This window comes from Pseudophryne corroboree, chromosome 8 (assembly GCF_028390025.1).
Source record: "Pseudophryne corroboree isolate aPseCor3 chromosome 8, aPseCor3.hap2, whole genome shotgun sequence".
NCBI lineage: Eukaryota > Metazoa > Chordata > Amphibia > Anura > Myobatrachidae > Pseudophryne > Pseudophryne corroboree.
The window spans coordinates 221,778,330-221,803,836 of record NC_086451.1 but is presented as its reverse complement, the minus strand read 5'-3'; the positions used below and the strand labels follow the sequence as shown (position 1 = coordinate 221,803,836).

General features: G+C 45.5%; 1 long non-coding RNA gene across 1 annotated transcript in view; it reads right to left on the bottom strand.

The window, feature by feature from the left end:
* Nucleotides 1–11,342, bottom strand: part of LOC134947631 (uncharacterized) — an 86,911-nt gene extending 75,569 nt beyond the window's left edge. The window contains exons 1-2 of the long non-coding RNA XR_010182664.1: nucleotides 11,239–11,342; nucleotides 9,651–9,749 (exon numbers count right to left, since the gene is read on the bottom strand). This is a non-coding gene — a long non-coding RNA (uncharacterized LOC134947631). The remainder of the gene's footprint in view (nucleotides 1–9,650; nucleotides 9,750–11,238) is intronic.
* Nucleotides 11,343–25,507: the final 14,165 nt, after the last annotated feature.

Below are 25,507 nucleotides of genomic sequence, written 5' to 3'. Positions count from 1 at the left end.
AAAACTTCCTAAAATGCACCAAACACAGTAGTCTACCGGTGGAAGTCCTCAAAGTTCTTCCACTAACTTCTTCTGCTCCGATTAGCAGGGATCCGCCTTTTAGCAGACACGTGTAGCCGTTGCAGGCCCTACTTCGACCTATATCCCCTGGGCCTTTAGGTACCCAGTGAATATCTGCCTCTGGAGATTTTCCTGAGAGACCAGCGAAAACTCCCTAAACCTTTACTTTACACAAATCACGCTTGTATGTGCTTCACAGAACACTTATGATGACGATATTTACGCACAAATATGCAAAACTTCGTATCACGTTGCGCCGTGTATTGCCCACACAACCGTGCGGTCCAATCATACCGCTCATAGACACTTGCTATCTATAAGTGGTAGGATCACTGGAGTCTCCACACTGTGCTCCAAAACAGCCGGAGCGTAATACCACGAAAACTTTATCACACTCTGTTGCACGTATTCACCTAGACCGTGCTTCACCAAGCTTCACCAAGATTCACCAAGATCACCAAGTTCACCAAGCGGGGTTAAATATATTCACACCCTATTCAGCCCACACTAACATTCTATAGTTTTCTGATCAGAAAAATCCTTTCCTGTTAACTGATAGCTTTCCCCAGAGGTAATACAGAAAAAAAAGTTTTTTAAACTAAATTTTGGAAACTGAACAAATTTGTGCTATTATCGCGTGGCTACCGTCTTGCGCTTAAAATAAAACAATGCTATTGTGTGATTTGTACTTAGTGGGCGTACTTTTACGCACGTTGCGTAAACCCGCCACGTGTGTATGCCTTTATGTTGCGTACGTAGTCCCGTACACTGTCCGAGACATGTGTACAAAGGCCATACGTCCGCAATACTACAAATCCCACACTTCTATAAATGTAAGCGATATTTAACTATAATCACTTTCTTAACACTAAAGAGAAATAAGTAATTGAAAATATCTTTGGCGCTACCACCTTTATATTAGTCAATGATGGAAAAGTCTATAGGATTGTCCCATAAGCTTTCTCTGTAACTGAATTTTGATCTTGCTGTCTTCCAAATTTCTTCAGATCTTGGAATTCCTTACGGATAGGTATACATATAAACAGAAGAAAGAAGAATATATAGTGTAGTATTTTTTTTTAAAAAAGTTCAAATTTATTTTAGATGACACGGATGATAAAAAGCATTTAAAAAGAATTTTTCTTCCATCCAATAAAATTCTGTGTTTTTTATATATGATTGGAACCGTACCGTGTCAAGCTCCCAGCATGGAGCAATGGAAAGAGCACAAAGTTGGAGTCTCCGGAATTCCTCCTTACTCCCTCCAGGCAAAACACCGGCAGCTGGACCAGGCAGGCTCCCTTCCAAATTAGGATGCAGGTAGATGGATTCAATAGCCGCCAACGCGTTTCGAGTTCTAATAAACTCTTCCTCAAGGCAGAATCTTAACACTACACACAGTTTCTACTGTATAAACCTTTACTAGGCCAGGCTGCGTGTGCGTCTTACACTTATTTCCTTAACTATTAACTCTATATTTTAACTAAATAGCAACAAATTTTCTCAGTACAGGTCAAAATAAATCTAGTAATCGCTAATTCAAATGGTATGATTCAGATTGGATAGCCATCTTGCAGAACATACATTGATATAAACACACACATAATTATAATATTATATATATGTACCATTCACTGGTCTCCTGAGACTCATTTACCCATTAAGTGCTTCTAATTTGCATATGAATGCTATGTGCTATTGACTGCCTGTAAAGGTGGGTTTTTTTTCCACTGCTAGGAAAAAGCAGTTACACAGGTTAATTTGCATTTCAATGGCTATCTTACAGCAAGTAAAGTTAACTGAATCCTAGAGGTAAAAGAAAAAAAAAACTTTGTTTATATCTGTGTGTCGTTCTTACATCAAGTATTCATCTTACTATTAACTTTCATTAGGCCCCATCTGAAACTATTTATAATTGACTATGGCATGGGTTAAATAAATGCATTGGTAACTCATAAATGTTGATTTATTTTTGACCAGAGAGGGCTGATTATTCTTGGCAGTGAAAATCAGCCATTTAGAAAAATGACCTTCCCAACATGGCCGCTGCTCCTCCCCCTTCCACATCCATGAGGGTTACACAAAATGGTGGACAGGCCATGTGGTTAGTCCAAAATGGAGGACAAACCATGCGGCTTCCTTTGTCACAAAGAAATCACACACCATGCAAGCCCCTGAAGTTATTTTAGGCCTGAGTTAAAAAAAAAAACACTATATTAAGGCTTTTGCAGCAACTTTTAAATGTACTTTTACCCTACTTAACAGATAAGCAATCCAATCTGAATCAAACACAACATGACTCATTTGAACCTTGTTTTGCAACAATATAATCAGATATGCAGAGTACAGGTGTATGCTTGTATTGTGTGCGCATTTGGCGCCAAACAGAAATTTACAGATTTTAAAATAGCTTTGCGTTCTTACCTTCCGGATCCCACCAGCATCCCAACAAACCTTGCAGAGCAGACACCATCTTATCAGCAATGAAATAGGGTTTACCAGTGTATTCTACAGCCAAAAAAAAGCTTACGTAGGATACCTGTCCGCCCTTTTGCTGATAGATAGAGTCTGCTTTAACCTGCTAGGCTGTGGGTATGAGGAAAACCAGGACGTAGCCCCCAATTGATAATGTTGATATTATCTTAAACCATAAGTAGCGCTGACGGTATAAAGTACCCACAGTGCGTACACCTTATCAATACTTATACACCTTATACAGATAAATACACTTTAAACTCCCTTGCAGGAAATTGAAGACACCACACCGATTTGTAGTTGAAACCACAGGGTTCTAAGGCCACTGTGGATTGATTCCAAAAAGGTAAACAATACAATTTATACACTACAGGCTAACAAGAAATTCTAAACAGAATAATGGCTACAGAGAATGTACATACGTGAGAATGTTTTGCAAGCGCAACCCGGTCCGGTCCTCCGCCTTCTGTCTGACTAAGCCTGCTGTCGGCTCTCTTTATTCACTTCATCCAAAACATAACACAATGGATACTGTAATCTCTTTGTCCATTGGACACAGGGATGGTCATGTACATTACAGGAGAGGTCATAGGTGGATTTGAATAGGTGGGCGATGTCTTTCCCCAACTGCTCTTGTGGGTGGTCTCCTCTGGATTCCCCCCGCATACATAATATACAGTAAACACAGTTAATGTTCATATTCTACTTTTGCACATAACTATATGCAGGAACAAGCGATCTTTCTCAAACCGACAACAGAATGTTTCCCTTAAAATTAGGGATGTGCACTTGAAATATTTCGGGTTTTGTGTTTTGGTTTTGGGTTCGGTTCCGCGGCCGTATTTTGGGTTCGAACGCGTTTTGGCAAAACCTCACCGAATTTTTTTTGTCGGATTCGGGTGTGTTTTGGATTCGGGTGTTTTTTTCAAAAAACCCTAAAAAACAGCTTAAATCATAGAATTTGGGGGTCATTTTGATCCCAAAGTATTATTAACCTCAAAAACCATAATTTCCACTCATTTTCAGTCTATTCTGAACACCTCACACCTCACAATATTATTTTTAGTCCTAAAATTTGCACCGAGGTCGCTGGATGACTAAGCTAAGCGACCCAAGTGGCCGACACAAACACCTGGCCCATCTAGGAGTGGCACTGCAGTGTCACGCAGGATGGCCCTTCCAAAAAACACTCCCCAAACAGCACATGACGCAAAGAAAAAAAGAGGCGCAATGAGGTAGCTGTGTGACTAAGCTCAACGACCCAAGTGGCCGACACAAACACCTGGCCCATCTAGGAGTGGCACTGCAGTGTCACGCAGGATGGCCCTTCCAAAAAACACTCCCCAAACAGCACATGACGCAAAGAAAAAAAGAGGCGCAATGAGGTAGCTGTGTGACTAAGCTCAACGACCCAAGTGGCCGACACAAACACCTGGCCCATCTAGGAGTGGCACTGCAGTGTCACGCAGGATGGCCCTTCCAAAAAACACTCCCCAAACAGCACATGACGCAAAGAAAAAAAGAGGCGCAATGAGGTAGCTGTGTGACTAAGCTCAGCGACCCAAGTGGCCGACACAAACACCTGGCCCATCTAGGAGTGGCACTGCAGTGTCACGCAGAATGGCCCTTCCAAAAACACTCCCCAAACAGCACATGATGCAAAGAAAAAAAGAGGCGCAATGAGGTAGCTGTGTGACTAAGCTCAACGACCCAAGTGGCCGACACAAACACCTGGCCCATCTAGGAGTGGCACTGCAGTGTCACGCAGGATGGCCCTTCCAAAAAACACCCCCCAAACAGCACATGACGCAAAGAAAAAAAGAGGCGCAATGAGGTAGCTGTGTGAGTAAGCTAAGCGACCCTAGTGGCCGACACAAACACCTGGCCCATCTAGGAGTGGCACTGCAGTGTCACGCAGGCTGGCCCTTCAAAAAACTACTCCCCAAACAGAACATGACGCAAAGAAAAAAAGAGGCGCAATGAGGTAGCTGTGTGAGTAAGCTAAGCGACCCTAGTGGCCGACACAAACACCTGGCCCATCTAGGAGTGGCACCGCAGTGTCACGCAGGATGGCCCTTCAAAAAACACTCCCCAAACAGCACATGACGCAAAGAAGAAAAAAAAGAGGCGCAATGAGGTAGCTGTGTGAGTAAGCTAAGCGACCCTAGTGGCCGACACAAACACCTGGCCCATCTAGGAGTGGCACTGCAGTGTCACGCAGGATGGCCCTTCAAAAAAATACTCCCCAAACAGCACATGACGCAAAGAAAAATTAAAGAAAAAAGAGGTGCAAGATGGAATTGTCCTTGGGCCCTCCCACCCACCCTTATGTTGTATAAACAGGACATGCACACTTTAACCAACCCATCATTTCAGTGACAGGGTCTGCCACACGTCTGTGACTGAAATGACAGGTTGGTTTGGACCCCCACCAAAAAAGAAGCAATTAATCTCTCCTTGCACAAACTGGCTCTGCAGAGGCAAGATGTCCACCTCATCATCATCCTCCGATATATCACCGTGTACATCCCCCTCCTCACAGATTATCAATTCGTCCCCACTGGAATCCACCATCTCAGCTCCCTGTGTACTTTGTGGAGGCAATTGCTGCTGGTCAATGTCTCCACGGAGGAATTGATTATAATTCATTTTAATGAACATCATCTTCTCCACATTTTCTGGAAGTAACCTCGTACGCCGATTGCTGACAAGGTGAGCGGTGGCACTAAACACTCTTTCGGAGTACACACTTGTGGGAGGGCAACTTAGGTAGAATAAAGCCAGTTTGTGCAAGGGCCTCCAAATTGCCTCTTTTTCCTGCCAGTATAAGTACGGACTGTCTGACGTGCCTACTTGGATGCGGTCACTCATATAATCCTCCACCATTCTTTCAATGGGGAGAGAATCATATGCAGTGCCAGTAGACGACATGTCCGTAATCGTTGGCAGGTCCTTCAGTCCGGACCAGATGTCAGCATCAGCAGTCGCTCCAGACTGCCCTGCATCACCGCCAGCGGGTGGGCTCGGAATTCTGAGCCTTTTCCTCGCACCCCCAGTTGCGGGAGAATGTGAAGGAGGAGATGTTGACAGGTCGCGTTCCGCTTGACTTGACAATTTTCTCACCAGCAGGTCTTTGAACCCCAGCAGACTTGTGTCTGCCGGAAAGAGAGATCCAAGGTAGGTTTTAAATCTAGGATCGAGCACGGTGGCCAAAATGTAGTGCTCTGATTTCAACAGATTGACCACCCGTGAATCCTTGTTAAGCGAATTAAGGGCTCCATCCACAAGTCCCACATGCCTAGCGGAATCGCTCTGTGTTAGCTCCTCCTTCAATGTCTCCAGCTTCTTCTGCAAAAGCCTGATGAGGGGAATTACCTGACTCAGGCTGGAAGTGTCTGAACTGACTTCACGTGTGGCAAGTTCAAAAGGTTGCAGAACCTTGCACAACGTTGAAATCATTCTCCACTGCGCTTGAGACAGGTGCATTCCACCTCCTATATCGTGCTCAGTTGTATAGGCTTGAATGGCCTTTTGCTGCTCCTCCAACCTCTGAAGCATATAGAAGGTTGAATTCCACCTCGTTACCACTTCTTGCTTCAGATGATGGCAGGGCAGGTTCAGGCGTTTTTGGTGTTGCTCCAGTCTTCTGTACGTGGTGCCTGTACGCCGAAAGTGTCCCGCAATTCTTCTGGCCACCGACAGCATCTCTTGCACGCCCCTCTCGTTTTTAAAATAATTCTGCACCACTAAATTCAAGGTATGTGCAAAACATGGGACGTGCTGAAATTTGCCCAGATTTAATGCACACACAATATTGCTGGCGTTGTCCGATGCCACAAATCCACAGGAGAGTCCAATTGGGGTAAGCCATTCCGCGATGATCTTCCTCAGTTGCCGTAAGAGGTTTTCAGCTGTGTGCGTATTCTGGAAACCGGTGATACAAAGCGTAGCCTGCCTAGGAAAGAGTTGGCGTTTGCGAGATGCTGCTACTGGTGCCGCCGCTGCTGTTCTTGCGGCGGGAGTCCATACATCTACCCAGTGGGCTGTCACAGTCATGTAGTCCTGACCCTGCCCTGCTCCACTTGTCCACATGTCCGTGGTTAAGTGGACATTGGGTACAGCTGCATTTTTTAGGACACTGGTGACTCTTTTTCTGAGGTCTGTGTACATTTTCGGTATCGCCTGCCTAGAGAAATGGAACCTAGATGGTATTTGGTACCGGGGACACAGTACCTCCAACAAGTCTCTAGTTGCCTCTGCAGTAATGATGGATACCGGAACCACGTTTCTCACCACCCAGGCTGCCAAGGCCTGAGTTATCCGCTTTGCAGCAGGATGACTGCTGTGATATTTCATCTTCCTCGCAAAGGACTGTTGGACAGTCAATTGCTTGGTGGAAGTAGTAAAAGTGGTCTTACGACTTCCCCTCTGGGATGACCATCGACTCCCAGCAGCAACAACAGCAGCGCCAGCAGCAGTAGGCGTTACACGCAAGGATGCATCGGAGGAATCCCAGGCAGGAGAGGACTCGTCAGAATTGCCAGTGACATGGCCTGCAGGACTATTGGCATTCCTGGGGAAGGAGGAAATTGACACTGAGGAAGTTGGTGGGGTGGTTTGCGTGAGCTTGGTTACAAGAGGAAGGGATTTACTGGTCAGTGGACTGCTTCCGCTGTCGCCCAAAGTTTTTGAACTTGTCACTGACTTATTATGAATGCGCTGCAGGTGACGTATAAGGGAGGATGTTCCGAGGTGGTTAACGTCCTTACCCCTACTTATTACAGCTTGACAAAGGCAACACACGGCTTGACAAATGTTGTCCACATTTCTGTTGAAATACTTCCACACCGAAGAGCTGATTTTTTTGGTATTTTCACCAGGCATGTCAATGGCCATATTCCTCCCACGGACAACAGGTGTCTCCCCGGGTGCCTGACTTAAACAAACCACCTCACCATCAGAATCCTCCTTGTCAATTTCCTCCCCAGCGCCAGCAACACCCATATCCTCCTCATCCTGGTGTACTTCAACACTGACATCTTCAATCTGACTATCAGGAACTGGACTGCGGGTGCTCCTTCCAGCACTTGCAGGGGGCATGCAAATGGTGGAAGGCGCATGCTCTTCACGTCCAGTGTTGGGAAGGTCAGGCATCGCAACCGACACAATTGGACTCTCCTTGTGGATTTGGGATTTCGAAGAACGCACAGTTCTTTGCTGTGCTTTTGCCAGCTTGAGTCTTTTCATTTTTCTAGCGAGAGGCTGAGTGCTTCCATCCTCATGTGAAGCTGAACCACTAGCCATGAACATAGGCCAGGGCCTCAGCCGTTCCTTGCCACTCCGTGTGGTAAATGGCATATTGGCAAGTTTACGCTTCTCCTCCGACAATTTTATTTTAGATTTTTGAGTCCTTTTTTTACTGATATTTGGTGTTTTGGATTTTACATGCTCTCTACTATGACATTGGGCATCGGCCTTGGCAGACGACGTTGATGGAATTTCATCGTCTCGGCCATGACTAGTGGCAGCAGCTTCAGCACGAGGTGGAAGTGGATCTTGATCTTTCCCTATTTTTGGAAAATCAACATTTTTGTTCTCCATATTTTAATAGGCACAACTAAAAGGCACCTCAGGTAAACAATGGAGATGGATGGATACTAGTATACTTATGGATGACGAGCGACTGCCGACACAGAGGTAGCTACAGCCGTGGACTACCGTACTGTGTGTGCTGCTAATATAGACTGGATGATAATGAGATAAAATTAAAATATATATATATATATATCACACTAGTACTGCAGCCGGACAGGTATATATTATGTAATGACGGACCTGCTGGACACTGTCTGTCAGCACTGCAGACTCCTAAAGTAAGCTACTAGTATCAAGAAGATAGAAAAAAAAAAAAACCACGGGTAGGTGGTATACAATTATGGATGGACGAGCGACTGCCGACACAGAGGTAGCTACAGCCGTGGACTACCGTACTGTGTCTGCTGCTAATATAGACTGGATGATAATGAGATAAAATTAAAATATATATATATATCACACTAGTACTGCAGCCGGACAGGTATATATTATGTAATGACGGACCTGCTGGACACTGTCTGTCAGCACTGCAGACTCCTAAAGTAAGCTACTAGTATCAAGAAGATAGAAAAAAAAAACCACGGGTAGGTGGTATACAATTATGGATGGACGAGCGACTGCCGACACAGAGGTAGCTACAGCCGTGGACTACCGTACTGTGTCTGCTGCTAATATAGACTGGATGATAATGAGATAAAATTAAAATATATATATATATCACACTAGTACTGCAGCCGGACAGGTATATATTATGTAATGACGGACCTGCTGGACACTGTCTGTCAGCACTGCAGACTCCTAAAGTAAGCTACTAGTATCAAGAAGATAGAAAAAAAAAACCACGGGTAGGTGGTATACAATTATGGATGGACGAGCGACTGCCGACACAGAGGTAGCTACAGCCGTGGACTACCGTACTGTGTCTGCTGCTAATATAGACTGGATCAGGGCCGGTGCTAGGGTGTTCGGCGCCCCCCTGCAAACTATAAATTTGTGCCCTCCCATACTTTACAAAGGGACAGCGCTGGTCAATAAAATGATGTGGTCTCACAAGGAAGGGACGTGGCCACACAATAGTACCCCCATTTAAAACACCCCCAGTAGAGGCGCTGTTTACACATAACGCCCCAGTTGTATCACAGCTTACACATAATGCCCCAGTAGTAGCGCCACTTACACATAACGACCCCAGTAGTAGCGCCGCTTACACATAACGACCCCAGTAGTAGCGCCGCTTACACATAACGCCCCCAGTAGTAGCGCAGCTTACATGTAACGCCCCCAGTAGTAGCGCAGCTTACACATAATGCCCCAGTAGTAGCGCTGCTTCCACATAACACCCCCAGTAGTAGCGCAGCTTACACATAATGCCCCAGTAGTAGCGCTGCTTCCACATAACACCCCCAGTAGTAGCGCAGCTTACAAATAACGCCCACAGAAGTGCAGTTTATTCACATTTTTACCCCACCGCACACATACATAAATACACCCACACACACACTCACTCTCCCTTCACTTACTTATCAGTCTGGCTGGCAGGATCTGGAGCAGCATGTCCTCTGTGCAGTGGCGTAAGTTCATCCCTGTCTCCCGGAGGCAAGTTCGAATTTTGTGCCCCCCTGGAAAAAAAATGGAAAATTAAATATAATTCGGGGCTAGAACAAAGGTGACAAGACCAGGAGGGACAGTGCCAGGACAGTGGTAATAGGGCCAGTACTGAGATGGAAGAGACAGTCCGGTGGGGCCAGGACTAATGCTGGCCATACACTAGGTTGATATCGTGTACAAATACACTATATCGACCTATCATTCGACCCATTGCATGTACCTTATACATGTTAATGGGTGCAAATACGATGTGATGCACGTCCCTGCAGCTCTCACTTTGCATCAGCTGATCAAATGTGCTGCACATGTATGATCAGCCGACCCCGGCACCCGGCAATTGCGGAGTTACGATAGATTGTACGATGCAATAGCATCTGGCGGGTGGCAGGGGGTATCATTAGTACGACTTGCATCTAATGTGAGTCGTACTAATGTATGGCCAGCATTAGACAGAGGGGATAGGCACAGGACAGGGGTGTCTGGGCCAGGACAGAACAGAGGGAGCATGAGAGACGGGTGACAGGGCCAGGACAGAGAGAGGACAGGGACATGACAGAGGGGACAGGAGAGAAGGGTGTCATGGACAGCACAGAGGTGACACAGTACAGTGGGGAAGAACAGAAATGACAGGGCCAAGACAGAGAACCAAGAGAGACATGATAGGGACAAGATAGAGGTGACAGTGACAGCGCCAAAACACAGGTGACAGGGCCAGGGCAGAGGGGACAGAGACAGTACAGGACAGAGGAGACAGGGGTGACAGTATCAGGATAGAGATGATAGGGACAAGACAGGGGCAGAACCAGGGCAGAGATACCAGGACAAAATCGATGGCATAGGAGGGAGGGTTAACAGGGCCAGAACAGAGGTGGTAGGGACAGGACAGATGTGACAGGGACAGGAGAGAGGGAAGGCAGTAATGGGGCAGGACAGGAGTGACAGGGACAGGAAAAAGGGGAGACAGGGCCAGGCTTAGTAAATAGATCCTGTGAGCAGTGACAGCAGCGGGCATTGTGGGCAGTTTCCTGACACTGTTACAGTACCTAGCAACAGGACAAACAGCCGCTTCACAGCCCTGCTCCCTGCGCCGTCCCCTGTCCCATACCGCTGCCTCTCTCCGCTCCATGCGTGCATGTAGACTTTTGTTTGAGGGTTTGTTGTTTAACAATTAATCCTGACTCATCCCCTTACTAGTCACAACTTCTTCCCTTGCACCTGCCGGATGTCAGTGTGATGCTGGGACTTGTAGTTCCTCAGCAGTAAGACAGAGAGGCAGTAGTAGGTAAATATTATTATATAGTATGTGATTCTGGGACTTGTAGTCCCATGACTGTATGACAGACAGTACATGTTATTACACAGTGTGTGATGCTGGGACTTGTAGTTCGGCAGTAGGTACATATGATAATATAAGTGATGCTTGTAGTCCCCACAGCTCTACGATAGATAGATCTGAACAGAGCACCCATATAAAGAGTTCTATACATTATCATACAGTACATGTCTTAAGGTCGAGGGAGAGGAGACTGCTGGGATCGCTGCTGCTGTGATATTGGAGCAGGTCATCATGCAGGCTAGCAGAGAGATATACACCAGCATCAGCGTGGCTCTGGGGTCAGGCAGGTTCACGATCAGCTCTGTGCTCGATTAATCCAGACTCCGGGAGACATCATAATTGATCTACAGAGATTACTCACAGCCCCGCAGTGCTGCAGCTAGCGGATGGTAGCAGCGGGGCATACACTGCCAGCTCCACTAACGCTCGGCAACAGCGCAGAGAGGTCAGGCGCAGCAGCGGGGATACAGTGTAGGGAAAGCGCCTCTCCTTCCTGGCGCCTACCTGCACTGCATCCCTTTGCTGAGCGGGTAGCGCCGGGCCTGGACTGGATGATAATGAGATAAAATTAAAATATATATATATATATCACACTAGTACTGCAGCCGGACAGGTATATATTATGTAATGACGGACCTGCTGGACACTGTCTGTCAGCACTGCAGACTCCTAAAGTAAGCTACTAGTATCAAGAAGATAGAAAAAAAAAAAAAACCACGGGTAGGTGGTATACAATTATGGATGGACGAGCGACTGCCGACACAGAGGTAGCTACAGCCGTGGACTACCGTACTGTGTCTGCTGCTAATATAGACTGGATGATAATGAGATAAAATTAAAATATATATATATCACACTAGTACTGCAGCCGGACAGGTATATATTATGTAATGACGGACCTGCTGGACACTGTCTGCAGAATGCGTTTATAAAAACACCACACGACGAGTGTTTAACTTTTTCAGGCAGACAATCACAATATACTGGTGGTCAGCAGACAATCACAATATACTGGTGGTCAGTGGTCACTGGTCAGTCACACTGGCAGTGGCACTCTGGCAGCAAAAGTGTGCACTGTACTTAAAATATGTACTCCTGCTATAACTGCTCCCCAGTCTCCCCCACAATTAAGCTGTGTGAGCAGTGAGCACTCAGCACAGTCAGATAATGATATACAGTATTACATATGATGCAGCACACTGGGCTGAGCACAGATATGGTATGTGACTGTGTCACACTGTGTATCGTTTTTTTTCAGGCAGAGAACGGATTAATTAAACTGGTGGTGGTCACTGGTCACTGGTCACACTATCAGCAAGTAGTACTCCGTCCTAAGCAGACAATCACAATATACTGGTGGTCAGTGTGGTCACTGGTCAGTCACACTGGCAGTGTGGCACTCTGGCAGCAAAAGTGTGCACTGTACTTAAAATATATTATTTATGTACTCCTGCTCTAACTGCTCCCCAGTCTCCCCCACAATTAAGCTGTGTGAGCAGTGAGCACTCAGCACAGTCAGATATACAGTATTACATATGATGATGCAGCACACTGAGGCTGAGCACAGATATGGTATGTGACTGTGTCACACTGTGTATCGTTTTTTTTCAGGCAGAGAACGGATTAATTAAACTGGTGGGTCAATGGTCACTGGTCACACTATCAGCAAGTAGTAGTACTCCAGTCCTAATATGCTCCCCAAAATTAGTAAATAGTGTCTCTAACTCTCTACTCTCTTCTCTATAAACGGAGAGGAGGCCAGCCACGTCCTCTCCCTATCAATCTCAATGCACGTGTATAAATGGCGGCGACGCGCGGCTCCTTATATAGAATCCGAGTCTCGCGATAGAATCCGAGCCTCGCGAGAATCCGACAGCGGGATGATGACGTTCGGGCGCGCTCGGGTCAACCGAGCAAGGCGGGAGGATCCGAGCCTGCTCGGCCCCGTGTAAAAAAAGCTGAAGTTCGGCGGGTTCGGATTCCGAGAAACCGAACCCGCTCATCACTACTTAAAATACCCTACAGCTGGATACCAAACACCACCTTGTAACCTTGTTCTGTCCCCTCCTATCCTGTAAAGGTGAATCCCTTTGTTCTGTTACTATTTTAAACAGCTATTTCTTTCTGATGTGATGCATGGGGCTAAGTGTACAATGTGCACTATTTGGGTTAAATATGTAATGTTCTAATAACCCTCTACGCGCTCACAAACTCCACCGTAAATACCCATATCACGCACATGATTGCCGGAGAGAGATCCTACGCAAATTGCGGATATGTGCACTCACGGAGGACTGAGTGCACGAGCAGCGGGCATGTGCATGGGGTTAGTACATGGGGCATGCATTACAATATTTTTCGACTTTGACAATATGTATACATGTATCGCTTGTCCCTGACGATGGGGCTTGACCCCGAAACGGCGTAGGACCACAATAAAGGCATAATATTTCTCTTCAAGTCTGCTGAGTGCCGCTGTCTTCTATGCACTATATATATATATATATATATATATATATATGCACAATGTTGTGTTATGACAGAAAAGGCACTAACATGATTGGATACACTAGATCACACAAAGTAACGTGCATTATTTCCCCCCGACCACACAATTTCCTACATAATCGCACGCCTGAGCTACTGTCACCAAAATGTAATCACAAAGCCAAAGCATCGCTCACAGAGCCTGTACACACAGAACAGCAGCACATCTGTGCCTCGCTGACAGCAGCATATTCTTACCTCACCGACAGCAGCACATTCCTACCTCACTGACAGCAGCACATTCTTGCCTCACTGACAGCAGAACATTCCTGCCTCACTGACAGCAGCACATTCCTACCTTACTGACAGTGGCACGTCCCTGCTTCACTGACAGCGGCATGTCCCTGCCTCAATGACAGCAGCACGTCCCTGCCTCACTGACAGTGGCATATCACCGTCTCACTGACAGCTGCACATCACTGCCTCACTGACAGCAGCACATCACTGTCTCATAGACGGCAGCACATCACTGCCTCACTGACAGCAGCACATCCCTGTCCCACTGATAGCAGCACATCACTGCCTCACTGACAGCAGCACATCACTGCCTTACTGCAGCAGCACATCCCTGCCTCAGTTCTAGCACTCCTTCTGCCGCACCGCTACACCCCTATTTGATGTCATACTTTGTAATGTTACATATAGGTGGAGCATTGTGGACCTACAGAAATAGTTCATAGTGAGCTGATGTACAGGGGAAGGCTTTTTTAAAGAAGTCATTCCTGTGCATCAGCCCACTGTTGTTTGACAGCCTGTTGCAGCACTCCAGGTATTGGCGGTAAGAGCAAGGGGTGGACCCCCAGTCTATAAGGGTTCAGGACACCAGTCCCCCCCCCCCCGATGGATGCCCTGGTCATCAGTCCCTGGCACTACGGAGACTCTGCTTTACTAACTGGCCTCTGGCACGCATCAGTGGGGAAGAACACTTTTCCCTTTGCGAGAGCCAAGTCCATTCAGCCTTTTCAAACTTTTGGGACAATACGTTGGTTTTTTATTCTAAGCCACAGAACAATGTTGTATTGTTAGAGGATCAAGAATACGGTGGCCAATCCCGGGATCAGGATCCTGGGATTTTGTCAAAAAATTGGCTGGGATTCAATCCAGGGATTGGGCCTTCCAATCCCAGGGATTTTGGGATTAGCAAACCCCTTTGTTTTTTCAATGCCGGGCAGTGTTGAGCTTCCTCAGGAGGCTCAGACGCTGCTCAGCTCCCCCTGCTCACCTCCCTCTGCACCCGGCTGTGCCCACTGTACATCGTGATGTGAAGTCAGAGGTCACGTTGCGCAGCCAGCCACTTCACCGCTCGCCACTCAGACCTCAGCGCCTGCACTGGCCCGCACCTCACCTCCTTGCAGCAGGTGGATCAACACTCCCTCCCATTCAAATGATGGTAAGTTATGTGGCCTGAGCAGGTAGGGGGGTGGACATTAAAAAGGAACCAATCCCGGGTATCCCGGGAATCGCAGGATTGATCATTTTTCAATCCCGATTCCTGGGATTTAAAAAATGTCCCAGGATTGGCCACCCTAGTCAAGAACCAATGCGTGACCCTGAGGTTGTTGACCTCTATTAAGGTGCATCCACCTGCGTGATCTGCGACTAGGATAAACTCCCTTCCCCAAAGATAATACTTCAAGGCTTCGAACACCCACTTGATCACTGAGCACTCTAGTTCAACTGTAGCACACTTTGTTTTCCATGGCAACAATTTTCTACTTAGGTAGAGGATCGGCTTTTCTCAGCTCCCATTGATTGAATGGCATCTTGGGGCATACACGTACTACATACTTGAAGAGAAACCTCCTTTCATCATTTCTGCACCATCTGCAAAATGGGGGATGAGCAGTACTGTAACACTGGCGAGTGTGTTTATGTGGTTGAGAGAGGTATCACAGGTGTTGGATGGCTATGTGATGGACCTTTCCCCTGAAATGTTTCTCCCTGTCCCTTGTCCTGTAGTACCATGATCAGAGAGGTAGGATAGATTGATGCGAGTCAGAAATTCCAACAGGATGTCTTTTTATTGAGATGCACTGAACTCTGGACTGAATATGATGATTGTTTAATTGCCATTATATTTTAATAATCACAAAACAGAATTGGGCAACAAATAAAAACAAAGAAAAGACAACTGGCTGCAGTTCACACCACAAAGGAGAATTCAATATGCAAAAGACAATCAATTTGAATCACAGAAGAATGGCAGAATATCATTGGAATCACAGTTGAACATGATATAACTGGAATCACAAATATTAGCATAGGATAATTGGATCACAGTCTATAATGTGGTCATGAGGAGAGTAATGAACAACACAATCAGCAATAACAAACACTAACTTTCCAACTTTCCCTAGCCAAGGTACGACAATCTTCACTGGCAATAAACGTTGGAGCACTGGTAGAATTCTGCAGTGCTACAATGTGTCAATGGGAGAAATAGGCACAGAGATTTATGGGGAAATCCTGGGTTGTGACAGGGACAATGTCCTTAATTATATCCAAAGAGGGTGTAGCTAGTGAAGGGATGGTAGTGTCTCTTCAGAAATTTAACTCACTTAAGAATGAGGGTCTCTTGGTTGATCAAACTCAGTCTCTCTCTTTCTGTTACAGAGCTTCATTTAACTTGCAGTAACCACTCAGTCTTTACAGAACTTTGATATCTCACATTATCAATGTGGGAGAAAGGGCTTTCTTTAATAACCTCTTTGCAAGGTTTAGCTGGTGGAATATGGCGCTTTGCCATCCGTGCCCTTTAAAAACTGGTGACAATGGTTACTTAAACTGAATATCAAACGTGCCCGGGACATTAGTCACTCAGTTTCCAATGTACTCACTCAGACCCTTTGAGCGGAGGATATCACTTGCTGGACCTGTTTTCAACTGCTCCTCACTGTCACAAGATGGCCGCGGCATCAATGCCTTTGACTAGACCTGGTGGTGTCCAGTCTCCGGCTGCGGTGTCTCAACACTCGCTCACCCGGCACTTGTCTCTCCAGCAGCCCCCCGCTGCTTACTCTCTACAGTGCTGCTCTAACCGCCCAATGTCCCTCTGCTGACACTAGTTCTCAGCTTCCACTCTTCCTCTCGCTCAGCATGTGTCCAACACCTCCGGTCTTCACTCAGCTCCACCTCCTTCTTCCCACCAGGCTCCTCTCTCTCCAGTCTGCCCTGTCCAATCAGTTTTACACAGTCAGCCCACGTGATTGGACCAGAGTCCCTGCTTAACTCCTGCTGTGCTAGCACCCTTCTCTGCTGCTGCTGTGGATTTGTCAGTGATCTTACAGGGACACACACAATTTCCCGGGGTACCAAATTGCAAGTAAAGATGGTATAATATAAAAAAAAATGAGGAGCTAGTGTGAAAGTGCAGGATAAGGGGGTATTTGTGTACTATCTGATGGTAATGAGGATATTGATAATGATGATGAGGTTGATGAGAATGTTGTTTGTGTAAGTCGGCCACCCGTAACAGCAGTTCTTGCCTGTGATGAATATAAAATCATTATAATGTCTTGGGTGTGTGATTATGTTTATCCAAATCCTGAGGTGTGTGAAGGCATCTGCTCCATTTGTGAGGCCAAAGTTAGTAGCAGTCAAGTATCAGCTACCAGCAGTTTAGAGCAGCCCATGCAATCTGCACCGCCAACATCCTCATCATCAACCTCTTCATTACAGATCAGAGGTAGTCCTTCCAAAAAAATTGTCTTCTGGGGGCCCAAATAAACCAAGCACTTCAGTCACAGAAGTGGCAGTCCCAGACATTGAGATGCTTGATTTGTTAAACTATGCATTTCCTTTTTAATATATAACATAAGAGTGAGTGTGAAGGACCAAGGACAATTCCATCTAGCACCACTTTTCTTTTAATTATGGGCTATTTGTGGTGGTCTATTTTGCAGAGAGAACCATTTTTATTGGTTTGGTTATTGCACTAAAGTCTGTACTAATTTGCAACATATTTGTAACCAGACATTATGTATTACGTTTAATCATTCAATCAATCAATCAATCAATCAATCAATCAATCTTGTATTCATGTATTACTTGTTCCCACTCAAAACTACAGGACTTTATCCAGGCTTCACCCACTCATGGAATGCCCTCCCATGCACAATAAGACTCACCCCTAGTCTCTAAACCTTTAAACGTTCCCTGAAAACTCACCTCTTCAGACAAGCCTATCAAATTCAAGACCCACCCACATAACCTTCATTGCTTCCCTATCTAATTATATCCTCTCAGTACAGAACACATAACCTCAAATATTTTGTCTTTCTTTGCTCTCACACCCTCCTGACCCTTGGCCAACATTGCTGGGTTATCATATTATACAACACATTAAGAACCTAGCAATCTTGTGGACCATTATGCAATAGGTAGCATCTCTCCTTGTGAATTAATGCCTATTTCCATATAGATTGTAAGCTTGCAAGCAGGGCCCTTTTACCTCTATGTCTGTCTGTTTTTGCCCAGTTTGTTCTATTACTGTTGTTCTAATTGTAGAGCGCAGCGGAATATGCTGCGCTATATAAGAAACTGGTAATAAACAATAAATATTTTATGGACTTTTTTTCTCTTCTAATTTGCTGTAGAACAGGTACAGTTCTTGAGCTAGGCCTCACACATGTTCATTTTAATTAATCAATAGTTAATTTTTGTAATCTTTTATGGCCTTTCCTCTCCTAATTTGCTGGAGAACAGGTACAGCTCTTGATCTAGGCTTCACACATGTTAATGTTAATTAATTAATCAATCAATCAATCATTTGTATTTTCTTTTACAGCCTTTTTGGCTCCTACTTCCCTAAAAAATAAAAACAAAAAGTCGATATAGTCCACATGTTAATTTTAATTTTTTTCAATAATCTATTTGATCAGTCTATCATTCTTTTCCCTGTACTTCCATTGGATCTCTGAGCTAGTTCTTCATTAATGAAAACATTCTTGGTTACTCTCTATGGGGTCGTATAGTTTATTAAACTGCCATCCTCCTGCTATGTGGCAGTGTTTCATAGATGTGCTATAAACTGCCACGTGTTAGCTCTGTTGCTTAGTTTAGCCAGCAAGCCTTTGCCCGATATTGGTGAAAACTATACTGTGAACTGTGAGGTGGTCATCATTATCTGGAAATGACTGGAAATGAATGTTTTTGATGTTAATAATACTGTAGGAACAAAAACAGCTCCACATTACATGATTTTTTATGTTTTTAGCATTTTGTTTAAAAAAAACAGATCCAAAACCAAAACATGTGAGGGTGGTTTTACCAAATTAGAACCATAACCAAAACAAGAAATTAATACAGATCCAAAATGAAAACACGAGGGTTGGCACACATCTCTCAATACTCCAAATACTGACTGAGGTGAACATACAAGTTCTGGCCACTTTGCCCATCCAAATGTATGAGTGACCACAAACAATACTATGGGGGTAATTCCAAGTTGATCGCAGCAGGAACTTTTTTAGCAGTTGGGCAAAACCATGGGGGTCATTCCGAGTTGTTCGCTCGGTAAATTTCATCGCATCTCAGCGATTTTCCGCTTAGTGCGCATGCGCAATGTTCGCACTGCGACTGCGCCAAGTAATTTTGCTATGAAGTTAGGAATTTTACTCCTGGCTTTTTCTTCGTTCAGGCGATCGTAATGTGATTGACAGGAAGTGGGTGTTTCTGGGCGGAAACAGGCCGTTTTATGGGCGTGTGGGAAAAAACGCTACCGTTTCTGGGAAAAACGTGGGAGTGGCTGGAGAAACGGAGGAGTGTCTGGGCGAACGCTGGGTGTGTTTGTGACGTCAAACCAGGAACGACAAGCACTGAACTGATCGCAGATGCCGAGTAAGTCTGGAGCTACTCAGAAACTGCACAGAGATGTCTTTTCTAGAGATGAGCGGGTTCGGTTCCTCGGAATCCGAACCCGCCCGAACTTCAGGTTTTTTTACACGGGGCCGAGCGACTCGGATCTTCCCGCCTTGCTCGGTTAACCCGAGCGCGCCCGAACGTCATCATCCCGCTGTCGGATTCTCGCGAGGCTCGTATTCTATCGCGAGACTCGAATTCTATATAAGGAGCCGCGCGTCGCCGCCATTTTCACACGTGCATTGAGATTGATAGGGAGAGGACGTGGCTGGCGTCCTCTCCGTTTAGACTAGAGTACTAGAGAGAGACACAAATTTTGGGGAGCATATTATTAGGAGGAGTACTACTTGCTGCTGATAGTGTGACCAGTGACCACCAGTTTAATTAATCCGTTCTCTGCCTGATAAAAAACGATACACAGTGTGACACAGTCACATACCATATCTGTGCTCAGCCCAGTGTGCTGCATCATATGTAATACTGTATATCATTATCTGACTGTGCTGAGTGCTCACTGCTCACACAGCTTAATTGTGGGGGAGACTGGGGAGCAGTTATAGCAGGAGTACATATTTTAAGTACAGTGCACACTTTTGCTGCCAGAGTGCCACTGCCAGTGTGACTGACCAGTGACCACTGACCACCAGTATTGTGATTGTCTGCTGACCACCAGTATATTGTGATTGTCTGCCTGAAAAAGTTAAACACTCGTCGTGTGGTGTTTTTATAAACGCATTCTGCAGACAGTGTCCAGCAGGTCCGTCATTACATAATATATACCTGTCCGGCTGCAGTACTAGTGTGATATATATATATATTTTAATTTTATCTCATTATCATCCAGTCTATATTAGCAGCAGACACAGTACGGTAGTCCACGGCTGTAGCTACCTCTGTGTCGGCAGTCGCTCGTCCATCCATAATTGTATACCACCTACCCGTGTTTTTTTTTTTTTTCTATCTTCTTGATACTAGTAGCTTACTTTAGGAGTCTGCAGTGCTGACAGACAGTGTCCAGCAGGTCCGTCATTACATAATATATACCTGTCCGGCTGCAGTACTAGTGTGATATATATATATATTTTAATTTTATCTCATTATCATCCAGTCTATATTAGCAGCAGACACAGTACGGTAGTCCACGGCTGTAGCTACCTCTGTGTCGGCAGTCGCTCGTCATCCATAAGTATACTAGTATCCATCCATCTCCATTGTTTACCTGAGGTGCCTTTTAGTTGTGCCTATTAAAATATGGAGAACAAAAATGTTGAGGTTCCAAAAATAGGGAAAGATCAAGATCTGCAGTGCCACTCCTAGATGGGCCAGGTGTTTGTGTCGGCCACTAGGGTCGCTTATCTTACTCACACAGCTACCTCATTGCGCCTCTTTTTTTCTTTGCGTCATGTGCTGTTTGGGGAGTGTTTTTTGGAAGGGCCATCCTGCGTGACACTGCAGTGCCACTCCTAGATAGGCCAGGTGTTTGTGTCGGCCACTAGGGTCGCTTATCTTACTCACACAGCTACCTCATTGCGCCTCTTTTTTTCTTTGCGTCATGTGTTGTTTGGGGAGTGTTTTTTGGAAGGGCCATCCTGCGTGACACTGCAGTGCCACTCCTAGATGGGCCAGGTGTTTGTGTCGGCCACTAGGGTCGCTTAGCTTACTCACACAGCTACCTCATTGCGCCTCTTTTTTTCTTTGCGTAATGTGCTGTTTGGGGAGTGTTTTTTGGAAGGGCCATCCTGCGTGACACTGCAGTGCCACTCCTAGATTGGCCAGGTGTTTGTGTCGGCCACTAGGGTCGCTTAGCTTAGTCATCCAGCGACCTCGGTGCAAATTTTAGGACTAAAAATAATATTGTGAGGTGTGAGGTGTTCAGAATAGACTGAAAATGAGTGGAAATTATGTTTTTTGAGGTTAATAATACTTTGGGATCAAAATGACCCCCAAATTCTATGATTTAAGCTGTTTTTTAGGGTTTTTTGAAAAAAACACCCGAATCCAAAACACACCCGAATCCGACAAAAAAAATTCGGTGAGGTTTTGCCAAAACGCGGTCGAACCCAAAACACGGCCGCGGAACCGAACCCAAAACCAAAACACGAAACCCGAAACCCGAAAAATTTCAAGTGCACATCTCTAGTATTTTCGCAATATTGCGAATCTTTCGTTCGCAATTTTACTATGCTAAGATTCACTCCCAGTAGGCGTAGGCTTAGCGTGTGCAAAGCTGCTAAAAACGGCTTGCGAGCGAACAACTCGGAATGACCCCCCATGTGCACTGCAGGGGGGCAAATATAACATGTGCAGAGAGTGTTAGATTTGGGTGTGGTGTGTTCAATCTGCAATCTAAATTGCAGTGTAAAAATAAAGCAGCCAGTATTTACCCTGCACAGAAACAGAGTAACCCACCCAAATCTATCTCTCTCTGCAAATGTTATATCTGCCTCCCCTGCAGTGCACATGGTTTTGCCCAACTGCTAAAAAATTTCCTGCTGCGATCAACTTGGAATTACCCCCTATTGGGCCCTACACACTGGCCGATATTTTGAAAGATATGAACGATCTCGTTCATAAATGAACGAGAACTCGTTCATATCTTTCAGTGTGGAGACTCCAGCGATGAACGATGCGCGGCCCCGCGCTCGTTCATCGCTGATCTCCCGTCGGCTGTGCATGCAGGCCAATATGGACGATCTCGTCCATATTTGCCTGCACTTCAATGCAGCCGGGTGACGGGGGGAGTGAAGAAACTTCACTCCCCCCGTCACTGCCCCCCCGCCGCCGGGTTGCTCGTCGGCCATATCGGCCGTCGGGCACCTCGGCGGCGCATCGCCGAGTGTGTAGGGCCCCTATGAGTGTGCTTACAAAGCTCACTGTGTACTGACCTAATGTTTAGTAAAGAGATCAATAATATTTTCTATAACAGACACCCATGCTCATAAATTAGTGTGAGCAGCTAATAATGCATGTTACATGCATGAATATCAATGTATACATCTTAAGCTTATAATGAAATATGATGTCTTTTCATACTAGATTTAGTTTTCTTTTAGGCTTAGTGGCCTTTTAATGGGAAAAATATCCCAAAAAAATGAGTCAGGCTTGATTACCTATAAACAATGTGTGTTGCTTGCAGGCATGATTAGTTCTGTTCTGCATAGTTGCAATGTTTCCGTTATTCCTTGCAAAGAGACCAAAATAAGGGTTTGGGGAGAAGCCATTTTCGTTTCAGCAATAGACTGTAAAAGTACTTGAAGAAAATTAACCTCAAGTAGAAATAAATACATTTGTGTCTAGGGGAAATACATAAATTCTTTGCACTTGCAGATATCTGCAAAACAAATCAGTGCTCAACAAAGGGGTTGCTATAATGAATGCTAGGGATAAACGAAATTGCAGCAAAATGTTACGCAAATGAGGTTTCATCGTAGGAACTGGCGTTTTGGCAATGGTTTGATACAGTCTTCGGTTTCTGAATTTGTTGCTGCAGAATGTAATTTCAATGAGTAGAGTTAGGATGATGTCCTCCAAATCATCAGTCATGGAAGGCCAAACACTGTACCTACAGTATGACGAAACAAGAAACATTTTACAAACACGTGACTTACGTAAATATTCTCATGACTGGTTCAGGAATAAGAATATTTTGCTCATCTCTTCTGAATACAAAGTTCATAAGACGCAGTTAAGATCTCAACTGGGAGTAACCTCAATAAAAGGGTGGAATCTACATCAGCTACATTAAAGCTGCAACCAAATAATGCCTTTATGTTTAGCAATTTTAATTATCTAAAATAGACCTATAATTTGTCATGGAAAACTCCCAAGTCAGAGGCGTTGCAAGGGGGGAGCAAAATGCTGGTTCCTGCTCAGTGACAGCACTGTTACATTATGTGCAGCATTCGGCACCTGTCACTGTGTAGGAGTCAGCACTGCAGGCACAGCACTCCCAGGGAGGCAGCCCACACCTCCCAAGCCCCCAAGTGACTAAAACACTGGTGCCTGGACGCAAAGCCCGGTCCCTCTATTGAAGCCATGCCCCCTTCCCCGCAATGCCTCGCCCCCTTTTTGGACCCCAAGTGATGAAAAATGGATGTTGGCCTGTGAAGCCCCGCCCTTTCTGTGAAGCCCTGCCCCCTTTTTTCGGTGCCACACCGGGTGTCCAGGAGGTAAGTGACCCCTCTGCCCCAAGTGTCCAGCTTTTGCTAGGGCGGTACTTATTTGAAGGTTTGTCCCTCCTTCTGATTGGGACAGCTTTGTCCCATTTGGGGTAGAGGGCTGGGAGGTATCTTCTGCTCTATACTAACAGGGCAGTGGTGAATAGATGTCATTGCTGGTGGGTGAAACAAGCAAATTGTGTTTTAGAGGAGGGGAACATGGTCAGCACAGTACATGGAACCCCCTCCCCCCCTTCCTCCCCCACCCGGGATGCATAGTCATGCTTCCTTGTATACATGCAGGGCCATCTTAATGTATATGCACACTGGGCAGCTTAATGTATAGGCACGGTTCTAGTTGCCTTCCAGCAGAGTTGGGCTGGTGCCACCGCAGCTTCTTGGAAGGCAGGTAGAAAATGTTGCCCAGCCGCTCTGATTGTGTATTACACAAAATCAGAGCAGTGAGGCAGTATTGTCTACCTAAATCCCAGCCTACACCCAGACAGTGAATGGCTGTCAGAATGCTGATTGGTGAGTGGCTGGCAGTCATTCACTGTATGGAAGCATGTCTAGAGACAGTGCGGTTCTGCAGACGTGTTTTTTATGTTTTATTTATTCCTGTGAATGGGTGGATAGAGGCCCAAGGGCATTGCTTTGCCTGGGGACTCTGCATGCAGCCGTGCAGCAGCACTAGCCCTGACTCTCCTACAGTAAATGTTGGGAGATATGGTCATGCCTATGTAACCCTCAGAATTTGAAACAAAGTTTATTGAGACACTTCTGTGTATTTTAGCTATAACAGCTGAGCATGTTAGTATGGGTGATTGTCCTAACAACTGTCAGGGGATAAAGTCTTAGTAAGCTTGTCTCTAAACAAGTGAGAGTTCATCTTGAAAAGTGGTTCGCCAAGGTCTTTCTAAATTAAATAAAGCTGCATTAGCCCATCTCCGGTCTGAGAGACGCTCTCCATCTTAAGAGAGTATATCAGAAGAATGCTGTATTTGTTTGAGAAAATACTGTGGGAGATCCATCACAGCATCCCAGCACAAACTGACCTAACACTGCACTGCCGACCAGAAAGTTATATGATACAGGCAGCACACTAAATAATAGAAGTCTTTTTTGTCCCCTGACCTCACCCCTCTTAGCAGAACTAATACCTAAGGAACTCTCCTAACTGTGAAAGAATTAGCCTGGGTCTCTCAGCCTGTGTGGAGGAGAGCTCGGCTTTACAATAGGAGAATGAAGAGGAGTGGATGGGCAAAGGAATTAAATGTATAATAAAGTGCTTCTAAGAAAGGCAGGACATATCCTCCGCCTATTCCTTCTCAGCGAGAAAAGCCTGCTTTACAGTTCATTGCTGACCAATTATCATCTATCTGGTAAGAAAAGTGATAGCTCAATTCTAATGCAGTATTAATCATAAAGAGTTGTTTCATGTCTCGGATCACTGTCCATAATTACAGCCTGACAAGTTATAAAGGCTTTATCATTAAGACAGTAGACAATAATTAAAAAATATGTATTTCTGCTGCAGGGTACACTGGGCTCCACAAGTCTGGACAATGGGGTGTAGAGTAGGATCTTGATCCGAGGCACCAACAGGCTCAAAGCTTTGACCTTCTTCCCAAGATGCATAGCGCCGCCTCCTATATCACCCCGCCTCCCAGAACAGGAGCTCAGTTTGTCAGTTGGTGCTGCAGTAAGCAGGCACTTAACAGAGGGGCTGCTCCAAGCAGCCCTGAGAAAAGCTTTTTATGAGGTAAAAAGTGAAGACTTCAAGGGCAGCAGCGGTGGTAAATGTCTTGTGACATTCACTGCTGCAGCTCCAGCTCTCCCCAGCGGCGCTGTACACTCCCGAGCCCTGGTT